At 41.0% G+C, this 18,209-nt stretch overlaps 1 protein-coding gene and 1 non-coding gene across 2 annotated transcripts in view; one reads left to right on the top strand and one right to left on the bottom strand.

Moving 5' to 3' along the window:
* FOXO1 (forkhead box O1) overlaps positions 1 to 18,209 on the top strand; it is a 101,749-nt gene that overhangs the window by 60,136 nt on the left and 23,404 nt on the right. The gene's annotated exons all lie outside the window — the stretch shown is intronic.
* On the bottom strand, positions 6,245 to 6,347 carry LOC112918711 (U6 spliceosomal RNA). Its single transcript, XR_003234746.1, has one exon. It is a non-coding gene; the product is annotated as a U6 spliceosomal RNA (small nuclear RNA).

Below are 18,209 nucleotides of genomic sequence, written 5' to 3'. Positions count from 1 at the left end.
AAACTAAACTAAATACCACTGGCAAGACACAGTCCTTCCCCATTTGTCACCATATTCTGTGAACAATACTTGACAAAATAACCACCAGTGTGCGGTGTGCCATTTAAAGAGCCAAATTGACTACTTCATGTTCTCCTACTTACTGCGGGTAGATTTCCATTCCCCTTCTCTGAACTGGGACCTCTGTTGTTCCTCTTGCTTGTCATATTCTTGACTCAAGAGAAGATGATTTTATACCCTGTCAGACTTTAACATCTGTCAGACTATGATTTGAAACTGAGGAAAATCCAAGTTACAAATTGGAAATGAGATCCAACCCTTTGATGTTGAGAAAGCAGTGCTGTCAGAAGACTTGTCCCCAGAGCAGTGCCCGCCAGCCCACTATTAGCCTGCTTGCTGTTAAAGGCTAACAGGAAGAACAGCCACAGCTCTGCCTGCTGGCTCCTGGGCACATTCCTTTCTGTTTGGGACTGAAGTACCAGCCGCACACATTAGTAAATAATTTAATGAAGATTTTGTAGCACACCTCTAATACCTTTGAAAAGGCCCTTTCAGCACAAGGAGGGTGTGTGGGCAGAGGGGATGGGAGGAGGAGGAGGAGAGAGAGGAGCTTTCACACTGTTGAACAGGGTCCTCCGTGATCCTCAGGATACATGTGAGTGCTCCAAGGCTGGCTGTTCCTTTTCAGCTCTGAATTGGCAGAAGGGACTAATGCAAACTCCAGGTTCTTTCTAGGGCAGGACGCATTACCTAGGGGAAAATGCAGAGTTTTTGGCTTCAGCGTTGATGCAGTGTTGCCATTTACATTCTGACACAGGAGACCTTGTTTAAGCTATGGTTAAAGTCCTCCAGAGGGTAGGCTGTGGTTTACTGACCCTGATAACTTAGAGGGGTGCAGCTCACACTGATAGAAGTGGGCTCCAGTGGTCTCTGTCAGAATCATACATAATTGAATTATGCAGATGGTTCCAATAATAATGATGATTCACCTCCCTACTACCTTCTTACTGAGGAGATCTCTGTCTTAGAGACTAAGAGAACACACAGAAAGACTGGGTGGCCATGAACTTGTCTCATCAAACTCTCTGAGATTTTATCTGTAATTTAAAAAGTATACTGGTCCTAAATACTTTGCAGGATTATTGTTGGGATTGATTGAGATAATATAGATGGAAGACTGTGGACCTTCAAGTAAGTATTAATCACATACACATTCATAAATAATGGCCTTCCAGGGTTTTGCTTTGCATAAATAGTACTTTCCACGTAATCAGTACTAAATTGGCAGAAATAAGGCAGTCCATTCCTGCTTACACTGTGCTGGGGGAAGTATGGAGTACTTTGGGATGCTGTGGTGTCTTTAGACAGAATGAAGGTGACAATGAGGGAAGACAGGGAAGGATTAGTGATGAGATGACATTGGGGACAGTAAAGAGAATGGTTATGCATACTGCAGACTTTCTTTTCTGAATATCATAGTGCTTAGATGATTACCTAGAAATCAAGAATTATGTGATGTTTAAAAAGTGGGTATGACTTACATGTGTTGCTGGCTTGGAATGTAAACTGGCTGAGAACAGAGTCTACCAGTGATGTGTGTATTTAGCACCAGGCAAATTGGGATTGGTTGGCTCCATTGGAGAAGGGGGGTCCTGACACTAACAGTGATAATCCTGCCCTTGAACCTCACAGGGCCAGCAGCTAAGCTGCTAGGAACTCAAAGTACGTGATCTTACTGGAACCTTAGGTGACTATTGTCCTCATTTTACAGTGGAGGAAACAAAGGTTAAGTAATTTGCTTAAGATCATATAACTTAAAAAAAAAAAAAAAAGATCATATAACTAGTAACTGGCAGGCATTTGAGTAAAGATCTCTAAAGAAAGCCATATTGTGGGGGTGCCTGGATGGCTCGGTGTAATGACTGTCTTTGACTTGGGTCGTGATCCTGGGGTCCTGGGATGGAGTCCTGCATTGGGCTCCATGTGGGGAGCCTGCTTCTCCCTCCACCTGTGTTTCTGCCTCTCTTTCTGTGTCTCTCCTGAATAAATAAAATCTTTAAAGAAAAGAAAAGAAAAGAAAGCCACATTGCTTCCTAAGGCTAGGGCTTAAAAATTTTATTCCTCAAACATGGAGTGCCCACAAAGATTTTTAGTCTTCAGAAGGCTTACATTTTCACTGAGGCACGGAGACCATGGACAGAAATGGTAATACTACTACTAGTTTTGTGCCTCGATTAGAACAATCTAGCTCCATTGTCTTGGCCCCAGGCTTTCCGGTGGGCTGTCAGAAGGAAAGCTTCAGGACTCCTGGAAAACAACACAGTGCCTATTTGAGAGCAAATGGGCGTTAATTTCCTTTTCATGTAAGGAAAGATGAGCTTTCATGCAAATGAACAATGGGTCCATTTGGCCACTCAAGAGGACTTAAATCAGATTCCATAACTATCAACCTTTACTGTCCCTTTGTTGTATGACAAAACACAGAGACTGTGTTATTCTCCCTGAGCCCAGAACAAATTCTGTTGTATTAAATAATCACAATGCTTTTATACTTAATTGGACTTAAACTTGTTCCCCCACCCCAAATTATGTTGATGTTTCTACAGTGCCTGTCAGTCACCAGGAGAAAGACTCATGTCACCATTTGGTGGCTAGCAGACCAAGTTGTGAAATAAACATACCTTGAAATGTGACTTTCATATCTCATGTTTTTTTTTGCCTTGCTACTGAAAGTATGGTCTATGGGTTGGGTTGATGGCATCAGCATCACTGGGGAGCTTGTTAGAATCTCAGGCTTGATTCCAGGCATACTGAATCATAATCTGCATTTTGACAAGATTTTAGGTAATTCCTATGCATGTTCAAGTATGAGAAGCACTGGTTTTTATGGTACTTAACCCCCTCCAAGTTAATGGTTAAGGTTATTGAACAGAAGCTTTTTTATTCTCTATAAAGCTCATTTTAAGGATAAAATCTCATAGTTTAGAACCAGGCCCTTAAAAAAAAAAAAAAAAAAAAAAGAAAGAAAGAAAAGAAAAGAACCAGGCCCTAAAGAATAGAAATGTCATTTGGTTGTTTAGCATCAAGGGGCATCTTGCCATTTCTAGCAAAGTCTGACTTATTTATTAAGCCTTTTATTCCATCTCAGTTTTTCTATACTGTCTTTGTACTCTGTAATGCAAAGCTAGTAGGGTGTTTGGGGAGAGGAGTTAATCTTGGCCTCAAGTATACAAATCTCAACCACATTACAAACATAGTACCTCATGTGGATCCCACTGAAGATAGAAACCCATTAACCAGTTGTTATGATCCAGATGGCTCCTTCTGCAGTTGCACACCTATATTCCTGCCTCCATCTTGTGCTCTTCCTTAGAGGGGAATGTGAGGTACATAAAAAGGTGCTCTAACTCTTCATTTATTATCTATGCATCCTGACCTCAGCAGGTGACCTGGGCCTGACTCCTGTCATTTACTGGCTTTGTGACCATGGCCTCAGTTTTCTCACCTCCAAAATGAGAGTGTTAGATCCCTACACCCTGGAGAGCCTCACCAATCCATTTTTACCTTCTCCAGCCAAGCTCTTCATGACCTGTTGCTACTTCTGCCTATGCTTCTGACATCACTTCTTTCTTCCCTTTTCTTCCTTCTCTACCCCTGCTGCCCTCCCTTCTGCTATAGGCTTCACATTCCCTCACAGACATCCTTAAATTCCAGAATAGTATAGAAGTGATCAGTGTGTGGTTTTATGCACTATCAAGGAGGAGGGAGATTGCATGTTCAAGAACTCAAGAGTTGAACTTGGGATTTTATTTGAATTTATATTAAGTCACCACTTGATGATTGCATAGTTCTCTTGGAAGTGCTTCTGCGTGAAATAATTGACCTTTCCCCCTCCTATTTTTAGGGAGGAGGGCTATGTTTTTCAAATTCAGAGAAAGTAGGAATTCTTGGATCATTTTAGTATTAACTGTGGATTGTTGTCAAGCCAGCTCTGTCTCTAAGGGGACCTCATTAGGTAGTGCTCCATAATGGTGACAGGGCAGCTTAAAATGTCTAAGTAAATGTAAATGATCTCAGAGCCAGTAGTTGAGTTTCACTTGAGGAGCAAAGGAGGATGTCAGAAAGATCTAAAAGCCTGAATTTTTGTTATATTGCGGTAGATTTTACTGGAAGCTAGAGGATTCTGTATATAACAAATTTGGAGAAAAAATAGCAAATAACAAATAAAACAAACCCCTAATTTTCCCCTTTTCTTTTTTTCTTTACTTGTGGTATAAATAGAATGAGCTCATAGGTTGGAATATTCAGTAGTTTGTATTATTATCAGAGTTCAAATTTGAACTTGGAATATTTAAGAGAGATGAAGGGGCACAAGAAAGAGGAAGAAAGAGAATCTTAAGCAAGCTCCATGCCCAGCACAGAGCCTGATGTGGGACTAGATCCAAAGACCCTGGGATCATGACCTGAGCCAAAATCAAAAGTTGGATGCTTAACCGATTGAGCTACCCAGGTGCGCCAAACTTAAAATATTTTAAAAGCTCACTATACAGTGGTAAAGCTTTTCTTTACAACATGTGTAATTATCCTGCTAAGCTTTTTAAACATTACATAAGGAGAAAACAGTAACATCTTGGAATGATTGTAAACTGCCACTTAAGGCCCTGGAAGTGAACTGTTTCTAATTACTGTATTATATGTGTGATTCAAGATTCTGTACTCCTCCTCCTTGAATCTTAGATTTTAAATAGTCTTAATCAAAATACTTGCTTCTATTTTTGAAGCATAGTTGATACTTTAGCAGTGTTCAGTTTTATATACATAATTATTGTGTAGGCTGTGAAATTATTGCTTATTAGATTGGAAATATTGTAAGCTATGTACCTTTTAATTATGTTTAATAATGTGAGACCCAGAAATGCCCCCTATATACTTCTTTAATATTTCATAGCAGGACAGTAGGGGTGCACCATCACTGTAAAGTCCTAAAAAGGACTGGGGAAAAAAAGGGACTGGAAAATGGGAATTGGGGTTATTGGAACTGGAAAATGAGAGAGAGTAACTGGTAGATTCTTTCTGGTGATGAAAACTCTGGTTTCCTGATTCCACTGAGCCCTGCACAAGGACACGTAATGGTTAAGACAGAGTGGTAGTCCTTTACGAGCTCACATCCAAGGCACAGCTCACCTGATGTTCCTGTTCTAGTCCTTGAATTGGAGCTATGCAGAAAATGTTCCTGATGTAAAAATCCAGGCATCCGTCCATCAGCCCTTCTTCTGCCTTGCTAGCATTGCTGTTCAAAAAGCGAATGTTCTTTGTTCTGGATCTTTGAAATATGGTTTGATCTGTTGCTTTTCAAAATTTGAGGTAACTCCCCGGAAGCTACTGTAGGCCTGATTCACTAAGCAAATTGCAGGCAGGATGCAACTTTCTCTGTCTCCCAAGTTTTGGTAAGTTTTTTTTCCCATGGAGGACCAGGTACGCAGGTTCTCAAATTAATTTGTGTAGTGTTGAATCATCTGAACGCTGTTGGAGGAGGAGGTGAGAGTAGCATGAGGTTTAAATGAGATGGGTAGTGCACATTATGGTGTCCCCAGGTTGGAAGAGTAAGACACATGTAGTATTTATTGTTGGATGAGATGTCAGCCTGTGAGCATTTAGCAAGCCTAATGATTTATTTCATTTAATCTACTTGCAAAAGTTTAACTTCTTTATTGACCTAGAATTGAGTCATCCTTGCTATAGTTTTTAAGTTATGTGTGTTCCCCAGGAGATGATATACAACCAGCAGCTTGTGGGGATGGTATGAAGAATGAGAGATCGAGTAATACCAGCCGTACCACGGTGGTATGCAGTCTCATGGGTTTTTTGTTTTGTTTTCGTGTTGTGAGCCTTATGTGTGTGTGGTGGTTTTTTTTTTTTTTTTTTAATTTGACCATTTATGTGCAGCCTTGTTTTTTGTTTTTAATAGTTTAAAAAGTTCATATAGTTATGAACTTTTATGTGCAGTTTTAGAACCATGAAAATAAGCTGTGATGAATAAAAATCATAATAGAGGCTGCCACTTTCGGAGGAAGGGGAATTGGCAGAATGCTGGATCAACTGGGAAAGAACACAAGGAAATTCTCAGGGGTGATAGAAGTGTACTCTTCTTGATTAGGCTAGTGGTTCCACAGGGTATGCAATTGCCAGATTCAACTGTCTCTTAAGATCTGTGCATTTAATTTACTATAAAGTGTACCTTCTCCCAAATAAGAAACACTTCACGAATTTATGTGTCATCCTTGCACAAGGGCTATGCTAATCTTCTCTGTATCATTCCAATATTGGTACATGTGCTGCTGAAGCAAGCATGGGAGCCTCTCCTACTATCTGAAATTTTAAATTTTTTCCCCCAAAGAAGACTTAAATAATAAAATGATTGGAAATATGATGTAGCCACACTTCAGAATATCTGTAATGACTTTGACTTACAGTAAAATATCCATTGGAACCTCTTATCAAAAGTAGTATTTCAAAAAGTCATTGAATGAAAAGGCCTTCATTATTAGATGTTTCATTCTGAGATACACCAGGGCAGGGTTCAGTGTTTTTGTAGAAAAGTCCAGTTTCTTTTGGAGCTCTCAAAGAGAGATAAAAAGTAACACATCTAGGATGAAAAGTGCTTTAAATTTAGTATCAGATATGAATTCCCACATCAGTGACCATGTCAAGAATATGCAGAGACTTTTCTTACCTCATCTCCTTATTATCCATGGAGTCACTGTGTACTAAATATCTAATACATAGGCCTGGGGGGCTAGAGACCCACCAGTAAACAACAGTAAAATTTGTACCCATGTGGAGTTTACAGTACTAGCAGGAGAGCTAGATAATGATTAGATAAGTATAATGTGAAGTATGTTATGATGACGAGTGCTTTGGAAAAAATTAATAAAGTGAGGCATGTGGGTGGCTCAGTTGGTTAAGTGTCTGACTCTTGATTTCATCTCAGATCTTGATTTCAGAATTGTGAGTTCAAGCCCCAGGTGGGCATGGCCTACTAAAAAAAAGTTAAACAATGAGAGTGGAATTGGGGGGGAGGGGAACCCAGGATTTGAGGGTAGCTTTTTTGAGGTACATTTATGCAAACATCTGAAATGGAGAGGTCTTCATTTGAATCTTTCAAATTTTGCACCATATACATACATTTTATCATGACAAATAAATACACATTAAAAAAATTCATTTATTAGAGAGAGAGCAAGAGAGCAGTGTAGAAGGGCGGGGAGGGGGAGAGAATCTTAAGCCGACTCCACATTGAGTGCAGTGCCTGATGCGGGGTTTGATCCCATGACCCTGAGATCGTGACCTAAACCGAAACCAAGAGTCAGTTGCTTAACTGGCTGCACTAGTCAGGTGCCTCATCACAAATAAAAGAACATACTGTATCTCTCCCGATTACCATATGTCATTCTGTTAGGATTCTGTGTCCTAATAAAGTCTTTGAGCCCAAAGTTGAGAAGAGTCACTGCTTTGTACTAATTTCAGTTGTTTAGATTTTTGTATTGAAAGTTTCAGTGAAATGGAGTAGTTTTGCTATCAGTTGCTGAAAAACAACATATTCTGAAACTTAGCAGTTTAAAATAACACAGACTCATTATTTCAGTTTTTGTGGGGTCAGGAATCCAGGGTCTAGCTAAGGTGAGTGCCTGGAGGGGAGGAGATGACACAGGGCTTGACTATCAGGAGGAGATCCTTTGGGCCTCATAGATGCTGTCCAGTGTGGACAGTGGTGTCTCTTAGTAGTGACTCTGTATCTCTTCAGGTTGGCCTTGAGAGCTACATTTATTCCTGCTCCCTAAGGAGGGAAATGAAACTATTTCCTGACTTTTTCATCCAGTTTTCCAATCAAATGTTGCATACTTCACAAGGAAATAAGGGTTGGCAAAAAGAATAGTGGTAAATTTACAAAGTGACTGGCCTTTAATGGTTTCACACTCTCTCTTCATAGGCCCATTGGGGGTTTCCTCTGTCAGCTTCCACTCTAATTTCTTTCCTTTCCAGCACCTGGTTGGCCTGCTGGGAAAAGAAAGGCACTGGGCTTCCTGTTCTGGGCCTTGGATGCCTTGCACACTAATTTACTAGTTATTCCCTCTGCTCCTGGCAGTCTCAGGAACTTCAGTTGCTCAGAATTGCCCAGTTTGACTGAAGCTCCTAGCCAGTGATGGTTTTTTCCTTTTGTGGGGCTTGCCTTCTTCAGGAGTTGCTATCTAGACCATGCCTGGACCTAGTTATGTGCTACGTGTGTCTGGAAGGTGGGAGCCACCAGGAAACATCTTATATCACTGCCATCTTTCAGTAGCAAGGTACCATCTTCCCCTCTTCCCAATTGTGCGCTCCTTCTTGGATTTCTCAGGGCTCGCCCTTCCTCCTTACTGGTTGGCAGAAGGGCCTCTTTATTTCTTACTTTGTTTACAGAGCAGAAATGTTGAACTTCTGGTGAACTTCTTGTCCTTTCTGCTTGAGACTGCTAGTCTTCTTGGCCTCCACTCATCCTACAGCCATCAGTCATGTTACATACCTCCAGAGGTGTTGCAAGAACCTATGCATCATGTGGTTTGCAATACCTACTACTACTACCACCTTAAAAATCAGAAAGTAATGAAAGGAAGAGAATCATGGACATTAGGTAGAAGAGGATTTTGTTGGCCACTATATAAAGTGAAATGTTAAATGAAAAATTGTCATGTGCCTGGTGAAACGTTTAGTTAAATTAAGTCCACCCCCTTCCCGGAGCAATTTGATTTTCTTGAAAAAGGCTGCACAGAAGGTGTCAGTACAGGTCCTCGGTATGTTGCTTAAACTGGGATGGCATTTCAGTGTATCTCCACTTCCTCGTTGCATTTCTACTCCCAGCAAGTCTGAGCCATCGTAGCACATTCTGGACTTTGAGACTGCTGGATGACCTATGCTGTGGAGATGGAAAGCTAACTTTTATCTCTTGCATTTTCTGGGTTTATGCTGTGTTTGGTTCATCTTTAGAGGTCACTCGTTCTGGATTTGAGTGGACACATTTCAGCTCTTACTGGGCTACCACTGGGAATAGTTCCTATCTATCCTGTAGGGTATTCTTAGGTCCCTTCTTCTGTTTCCTCAGATTGGGTGGGATTACTAAAGTGGGGTCCTGCTTTTTTAGATTCACAGACTTTTACAAGAGTTGAAGTGTCTTTGGAGGCCATCCATTTCCTCGAGGGAAACTGAGGCTATGCTCAAGGTTGCCAGGCTGGTTAGTGACACCAGGCGGAGCAGGATTTCTTAGCTACCGGCTCAGTAGGCTGTCCTTCCTGTGGTGCTTCTTCCCAACTGTGTGCCTTGAAAGCAAGGTATAGGCATTCTCTGTTTTCATTCTGCAGCCTCAACAGATGAACACTTCTCTAAAACCTGAGTCAAACTCTAGAAGGAGTGAGCCTTTGGATAATGGGCATTTTGGAAAGAAAGCTATTTTAGGAACAGTAACTGCCAGGAGTCATTATGTAAGAAGGGACCCAAGAGTCTCAGTAAGGAGAGGATTTCCCTGTTTGTGGCATTTAAGTCATGGTGTAAATTCCTCTCATGGTGTTCTGTTTGCATCATTTGGCTTAGATGTTGTTAGATGTTACTAGCCTAATCCAATTCCTTGTTTTGCGGAAAATAGGTTTTTTGTTTATCTAAGTGGGTTTCTTTTTGTCAGTGTGCTGGAATAGTCATTCTTGGACCAAAATGATGGGTTTTGAATCACTCTGTTGTGTTTTCAGGCATGCCTTAGGGGTTGTAAGATGATACTGGTTACTGGGAGGAGTTGGATAAGGGCCACAAACACTCCGGGAGAGATAGAGAGTTGCCATAGGACAAAATTGCAGACTTCTGCTAAAACTTCTTGATTGCAAATTATGGCAAGAGAGTAAGACTTTTTGTAGCTCTTCAGATTCCTAGTACTTAGGTCTTCATGTTGCCATTTCCAAGCACCCCTCAAACACCTGCTGCTTTGGGCCTTGTGCAGTCATGCTCTAGTGACCAGCCCCGGAAGTCTGACAACTCTTCCTGTATGGCCTCCTGCCAGTTCCAAACAGCTGAGCTCCCAGCACATGGGAACAATGGGGCCCCAAAGACTCTCCTGCTATTGACATTCAGAAGCACATTTCCCCTTCTGAACTTCCAGACAGTTACTGGGGTGGCTTTGAAATGTGTTCTGAAACGAATAAACTCAAAGGATTCTGTTAAGCTATTCTGCTTTATTTAGGAGGCATCAGCATTCATTATTTGACTTATGTTAGTGGTTAATTAACCAAACCAGAACATGTTTCCTTTTTACAAATTGAATGCTGAAAGAGTAACAAAGACCAAATATTTTACAACACAGATCCTTGAATTTGCTGTGAAATAACTATATTGTATTTTGCAGCAACTTCCGGTTTGAGTGACAATTAAATACTAGTTCTATTATTAGCAAGTTTCGAATTTTAGTAAATTGAAATGGAAATGAAAGTTGTCTCTAAAAATAATGCTGACTGTGTTTATGTGAGTTTTTCTTTTTCTTTCTCTTTTTTTCCTTTTGAAAATTCCATGTCATTAGTGAGGAAAGGCCTTGATTGGGGAGAAAATGTGAATTTCATACCAATCTCTGAGAATTGGTGGATTGGATTGTTTATGAGAATAGTTGGAAGTGTATAAGGTTTCTTTTAATGTTGAACACTCTTGCAGTCATTGCTTGATGATCTACCTGGACTGTTCTGTAGACAGTGTGCATCAGTGGCACTTCTAAGTCACCATCTTCTTGTTGACTCTGTTTATGTTGAGTGTGAGGGACCTACCCTGTGGTTTTTTTTTTTTTTTTTTTTATGATAGTCACACAGAGAGAGAGAGAGAGAGAGGCAGAGACACAGGCAGAGGGAGAAGCAGGCTCCATGCACCGGGAGCCCGATGTGGGATTCGATCCCGGGTCTCCAGGATCGCGCCCTGGGCCAAAGGCAGGCGCCAAACCGCTGCGCCACCCAGGGATCCCCCTACCCTGTTTTCTACCAAGGAAGCTTCCATAGCTGCTCGTTCTGAAATCTCTAGAGACAATTTGGTTGAAGACTGCCCTGCTGAGGCTGGTACCTTCTACCAGTAGTGGTTGAGGAGATTAGATGGACAAAGGGGAAATCATACTGTTTCCCAGTCCTTTTTTAGTGGGGATCTTCTTAGAGTGACTTTTTGGCTTAGAGTAAATCCTTCCCTTACCCCCAGTCTTACACACTCATTCAAATAAAAGAATGAAGATATATTCCGAAGCCTAATGTTTTTTTGTTTTTTTTTTTTTTGGTAGGGACTTTGGGATTCTGGGAACATTTGTTTGGCGATTGTGGAGGGTTTAACACCTTCATTTTCTTCCTTTTCTTTCCTTTTTCCTTTTTCCTTTCCTTCACCCTCATTTTCATTAGCTAACTCAGTGGAAACTGAAAGGTTGGCAGGGAATTTAGTTTCACTTGTGACATCACTTGCCTTATTCAGATTCAGGTGAATCGGGCGTGGTAATGAAAGTAGAGCTCTGTTTTCCAGATTCACCTGACCTTGCGAGAAACAAAGTTCAAGAAATTATAGCCAGAGCCTGTCCTAGGAATATACTGATCAGTTGGAGAGGAAATGTGGGAGGTTAGCCTACCTTAATCTTCCTTTCTCAGTTTCTTTAGGGTTAAATTAATCTTTATTTAAATGTGGAATTCTTTCTGCCTGAACCCTTAACTTTCTATTAATTGAATTTAATCTGTGAGATTACAGGCTTTCTGTGTACCATAGGAGAGATATGGGCATATGGAGCCATAAATGCAGTATTCTGTCTGTATTCTGCTTTATGTAATTTGAAGGTAGTTTGGAAAGCACTGTTATATCCTGAAACAGTTTGTGCATTGGTTCTTTTTTTATGGAAGACCCCGTGGTCTACACAGAGGCAGAGGCCAATTTCTATTACTAAACCCCTAGCCATTTTCAAAGGCAGGGAAAGGATACTGTGCATGCCTAAGACAACGATTTATTTATTTATTTACTAAAAGATTTTATTTATTATTCATGAGAGACACAGAGAGAGAGGGGGCAGAGACACAGGCTGAGAGAAAAACAGGCTCCCTGTAAGGAGCCCGACGTGGGACTCGATCCCAGGACCCCCAGATCATGCCCTGAGCCAAAGGCATACTCTCAACTGCTGAGCCACCTGGGGCGTCCCAAGACAGCACTTTAAATTGGATGGGTTTCATAATTAATGTCTCCTTAAGTGAAGACTTCTTTCTAATTGGCCTTTCTAGACCATTTGGTAGAAATTGCAAAAGAACAGTGTAACAATGGCACATGTCAGTGGACAAGAGCAGATGTGAAAGTGCCAGCTCCTTTGTTTAAAGGTGGCTGTTTTCTAGTGAGCTGTGCGGTAGGTGTTGAGTGACAGCCTTTGGGAGCATCCTAGTCATCATTATGGTTGGTACCAGTTTCTCCCTCAGTTCTTGGGTTCGTCTTTTAACAAAAATGACTTTTTATTTGACCAAGGTACCCAACCCTGGAGAGAAGATGCAACTTGGATAAATCTTTATTTTTATTTATTTTTTGGATTTGAAGGGGAAGATAAAAAACTATTCCTGTCAGTAACTGGCTTCTCTGAATTTGACCATCCAGTACTGTTGATGCCTAGTGAACTTCTCCTGCTGGTCTGCTCTCTCCTTTTCTTCTGTGCTTTGAGCTTTTCCCAGGCAAAGGAGGTTAGGCAGGTACATGTACCTTTGGGAAGGAGATGGTGGGAAAATATGGGATAATGAGCCCTTCTGACTTTAGGATTCAGCAGTTTAGCACTGTTGCAGTAGGTGGAGTTATTCTTGGAGCCCCCATTTGAGGATTGCTGTGCAGAAACCCATCTGTGCCACTGGTTGCCAACATTTCTGGTACAAATATTGTCATTTGCTCTTGAGGCAATCTGCTATTTCAGTCCTAGATGCAGTTTTGTAATATGCTGGGCAAAATAGTAGAGAAAAAATATCTTAAGTGGTGGTATAATCTTCAGTTTAAAAACACTTCAGCAATGTTTCCAGTAGAGGATTGTTCAACGTCTCTCCTTTCCTCATTCCCTTGGCTGTAAACATAATCCAAATTTCATTTTTTTCTCACTTGCCCGAGCCATGATTTCCTTGTGCTGCTCCCACCCAAAGGAAAGATGGAGGGATAGATGAAAGTCTTAAGTGATAGGGCTTTAAATCACACTCTGGGAAGGTTTGATATGCTATGTTCCTTCTGTTGGTAAGAACCTAACTTGCTCAGAAGTTACTTGATAGAAAACGGCCCAGCATGACACTATATGGCCCTTTTTCTTTGTGCACCCTTCCTCGTTCCAGGTGGTAAGAAGCACGTCTGTCCTGTGGGCCACTGAGAGGGAAGACTCATTTGTTGTTTGTGCAGAGTAGGAGCTCCCTGAAGGTTCTGGGACATTTCCAGAAACTTTGGGGTAGCTGTACTACCCTCTGATTGGGCTTTGTCAGTCAGCTTTTCCTAGAGCCAGGAAAGCATGTTCTCTAGGAAGTACTACATTTTTTTTCTCTGTCTTTTCCCCAGCTCGATGCACAATAAGAAATCCACTTTATAGTGTGACTCAGTGTACATGTGCACACACGACACAGGAGTTTTACAAAACAGTACTCTACTTGCTCTTTTGTGTGAGATACGCTCAATTTTATTAATTTTACAAAATACTAGCCTCAGTCCTCAAAATTGATTTCACTCCTTTATGGATTGCGATCTAGAGTTTTTGGCCTGAGGGCTTTCCCACACTTAACTCTTTTAAGACCTTCAGTCACTGCAACAGTGGTGGAGTTAGGGGAGAAGAGGTGGATGCATCCATATATGGAAGACTGGCCCACAAGCATGAAGCGAGGAGGAGGGAGTTCATGATTCGCTTGGGCTGAATTAAGAAACTAGTGCTTCTTTGGGTTAGTTTCAAACATGGAACTAGTTAAAATTATGTACTAAATGAAAGACCTCCAGAAGATGCTTGATGTGATTTGAGCCCTGATGTGACAGACTAGCCAGGATAGTTTGACACTTAGCTGGATATCCTCGTCATTTAGATTTTACATCCAACCCTTGAAAACTGGCAGCTGGTTGGATCCACTCTGCTGGATGGGGTTTCTTGCTCCTTGCATGAACCTTGCTTTCTTGCATGAACCTGACTCAGGCTCATCTGACCCATGCTCTGCTATCTGCAGAATCTTTGATCCCTTCAAAGTCCATTCCACTGTTCATTTCCTTAGGGCACATGTGAAGTTCATCTTCACCCGGAGCCAGACGGGATGTTGTCAATGTAAAGGAATTTTAGGTGATGTCAGCGTTTGATAAGAAATCATTACCCTTTCTCTGCAAAAGCAGGAGCTGTTGAAGCAGGGGTGGTCAGGCTGCAGTCGTGTTCCTCCCGCTGAGTCCCTGACTGGCCTATTGGTATCTGGAGCAATAATATTGTAAAGACTCCATTGTGAAGTTAACTGTGTGTGTGTGTCCAAGGGAAATAGTAAAGGGGAAAGCGGGGGAGGAAAATTGCAGGAAGTTGAAAGGTGAGGTTGACACGTTCACTAACGACGCTTCTGTTTTTCTTTCTGAAAAACAATGATGATTTAAAAATTGATCTCAGCATGAACTGGCTTTTATCCATAACTTCCATAACTGTAATTATATTTTTAAACATTTTAATCATTTATTAAATAACATTATACTAATAAATAGCTTTTTATTATTTGCTGTTAGTAAACCGAAGTGCCACTAACACAGCATTTCTCAAACTCATCGGAGATACCTATTCTGAGATTTCGTCCTCTTGCTGTTGAATCAGAACCTATATGAAATAACAGTTGAATTATTTTCCTAGATTATCAAAACTGAAAGGAATGTTGGTCATTTAGCTAATCCAGCTGTTTCCAAACCTGGTTTTAATACAGGTCCCTGGTCTCACTCTATTCATACCTGGTGAATCCCAGCCCCTGAGCCAAAGGCTTTCATGTTTTTGTTTTCAACAAGCTTTCTAGAAGATTCTGATCATTGGTTTGGAGTGACAACTACTCATCTGTTCAGACTCCTTCAGGAAAGGAAAATTGTCTTAATGTGCTTGGTTGTTGGACTAGATAATAGCAGAACAAATAATCCTCTTCTGCTTATCTAATGATTTATTCAAATAATATTTACACCTCAGGTACTGACTAGGTAGGTAGCTGAGTGTGGGCAGTTTCGAGATGAGTGAGCAGGGTCCCTGCCCTTAAGAGTGGATTGTTACTCAGCCTTTCTCAAGGGATGAGTTTGAGGGTGGCAAGAAAATCACTTGGAGAGCCTTTTCAAGGCCCAGCAATCAGCTGGTTTGTGCCTGTGTAATGGGGCCAAGAAAGTACAGGGGCCAGCTCTCCTCCTTCCCTTGCTGGCTGCTAGCCTCCTCTATTTGTCTTTCTCTTAGAACTTTATGAAATATTGTAAACGTCTTGGAAAGCACGGAGGCTAACACAATTAGTACTCACATGACCCCACCCGGTTTTAACAAATGTCACTCATTTTAGGCCTTCTTGCGAAGTCGGCCTCCTGGCCAGGCTGATACATGTCAGTCCATTTACCCTATATAGGAACTTGCATCGCCCACCTAACATTTACTTAAATGTTGTCAGTTAATGTAGGTATCATTCTGCAACTTGATTTTTTTTTTTAAGTCAACATTATGTTTTTGAGATTTATCCATTGTTGTTGCATGACCTAACATGACCGCATACTTAGTAAAATCAGGAAATTGAAGCCAGACAGTTTGAAAACCTTCTTAATGGAAAAAATTCAAGATGATGTGGGTGGGAGAGAGTTTCTGTTAAATTTTTAGTATAGAACATTGTTATTTATGGGAAAATAGTTGATTTGAATTATGCACTATTTTGAATAGCCCACTATGAGCTTAATGAGAATTAATTACGTGTTGTATGTGAAGTTAATTGCTTTTATTTACTGTGGGTATAGTTATTGCAGTTTGGTCTAAACAGGTGAAAGTTAAGATTTGTAGCATAAAACAGGAAGCAGATGGGGGCTAATTAAAGTTTTGTTGTTGATAGAAGGATGACTGATCAAGGAGCAGCTGGTTTCCCAATTTAAACACAATTTGTACTGTTGTTTGAGGGCAGCCCTCTGAAAGCTATTGCATCTTTTCAAAGGTGAAGGAATGTGTTTCAGCAACAAGTGGGAAGGCTGCTGTGCTCTATTTTTGTTCACCTTTTTGCCTTCAAGTAGTCTCTCTTCAGTGTCTGTCCAAGGTAAGGAAAGTAAGGGAAGGGATCATAAAACCTGGCTACAATTTTTAGTGGTGCTCTCTCTACTCTGGATACCTGTTAAACCAAACCATGGGAAAGCCTAAATAAATCCTTTTTTGTATTCTCCAAGAAAGCACCCTAGCATTTGATATAATATTGCATTTCTTGTTACTTCTCCCAACACACCCTCCTGATGGATTTAAAATGTTGCTGCCCAGGCCATAACCCAGGAAGGTCCATGTCTCCCTAACCGAAACACTCTGTGTGTACAGGAGTGCTAAGAGGTGCTATGGAGACTGTTTTAACCTGAAGTGTGATTGTGCCCTGGATGACTTTCACCTTGAAATGACTGCATCTTTTGTTGCTACTGCTAATAATGGTTGGATAAACATTAAGACCCAGTACCCTGGATGTGTTTTCCCTAAAGAACAAATCAGCACTGAGTGCTTTTCGAATTTGTGCAGGGAGGTAACATGAGGTCAGATGAACTTACTACTTTGCCTGTAGTCAGAGGCTAGACATTTGCTTGAAATTTCGTACTTTTGTAAGTAAGTGCTTTGTGTGATTATCTGATTTTAATCTTCATAAAAACCTGTTGTAGTGGCAACTATCATTCCCATTTTGCAGATGAGGCGATTGAAGCACGGAGAGGTTAAGTGACACAGCCAAGGTCTAGTATTTGCTAAGTCCCAGGACTGGATTAGACTCCAGGTTTGTCTGATAACAAGCCCATGTTCCTTAACCACTGTACCCTACCAATTTTGTGTCACACTATTGATTTTTCTGCTTCCTTCTTAAGGAAAGGGCTATTGTTTCCTGAAAAAGAAAAATCTTAGGATATGGTTTGTAAACTCCATCTTATTTGATTATGTAAGTGTTTGTGTGTGTGTGTATACAGGTTCTGGCACTTGGTAGGAAATCAGTGATATGTTTTTTTTTATTATTTTTTGAATGAATGACTGCCTAAAAGAAGAATAGACATGTTTTTTTGTCTTCCATCCCCACTCCCCACCCCCAAAGGATGTAACTTTATTCTGATTATAGAAGTTATATATGTTCTTTCTTTTAGCAACAGCAGCAAAAAAGACAACATGCAAAGGTAAACCAGAAAGTGAAAATTCCCATTACAGTCACCGTCCAAAGACACCATCATTATATTCACTAAAATATCTTGTAAAAGAAATAATATTTATATTAGTTCCAAATTCTAAAAAAAAAGCATGTACTGGAGGTTTCCGGGACATTTTAATTGACATTCATTGTCAAACGTCATATGCAGATTTTCCAATTGTAGTCGCTATTTTTGCCCAGTCTAGTTCTACACTAGTTCTGCTACTTGCTGTGCTAATGGGAGAGACTGTGTTGCAGGCTCTGTTTCTGTGTCCCCAGAAACTGTCCCTCAGCTCTCATCACAGTAAAGTGTGAGGAGCTGTGTCACAGCCAGAGCGGAAGTGTTTTCCTGACCCACTGAGAAGGCTCAGGATTCTTTGTTTCAGCTGTCTTCTGAGCAAATCAGCCTACTGCTCTCCTCCCCTGTTTCCTCTTCCCCCTCTCTTCTGCTTCCTCTACCTTGTCTGTCTCTTCCCCTCACAAAAGCATTTAGGGAGGTGGAAGAGATGTGGAGATGAAGTAAGAGTGGGCCCATTCTTCTCCCCTGGTAGCTCTGCTTTGTGTATTTTGAAGATACTGTTGTTGACTGTTAAGCTATTTGATGTTACGGGGAGGGGCCTATGCAAGACCTCCTTCCTGCCGAGCAATCTGATCTGGTTGGACAGTCTGTGTCTCCTTCATTCTTTAAAGAGCAAGAGGTGTGGTTCACAGAATACAGGGGCTTTTTTTCCAAGGTAGATTGGGACAGCTGGGTTTTTGGTAGGAAGCTTGGTGCAACTCTGCAGCTTCAGGTTAGTGGCCCCTTTC

Source organism: Vulpes vulpes, chromosome 9 (genome assembly GCF_048418805.1).
Source record: "Vulpes vulpes isolate BD-2025 chromosome 9, VulVul3, whole genome shotgun sequence".
In the NCBI taxonomy this organism is placed as follows: domain Eukaryota; kingdom Metazoa; phylum Chordata; class Mammalia; order Carnivora; family Canidae; genus Vulpes; species Vulpes vulpes.
Note: the sequence above shows the minus strand (reverse complement) of the source record. Positions and strands in the feature narration are given on the sequence as shown.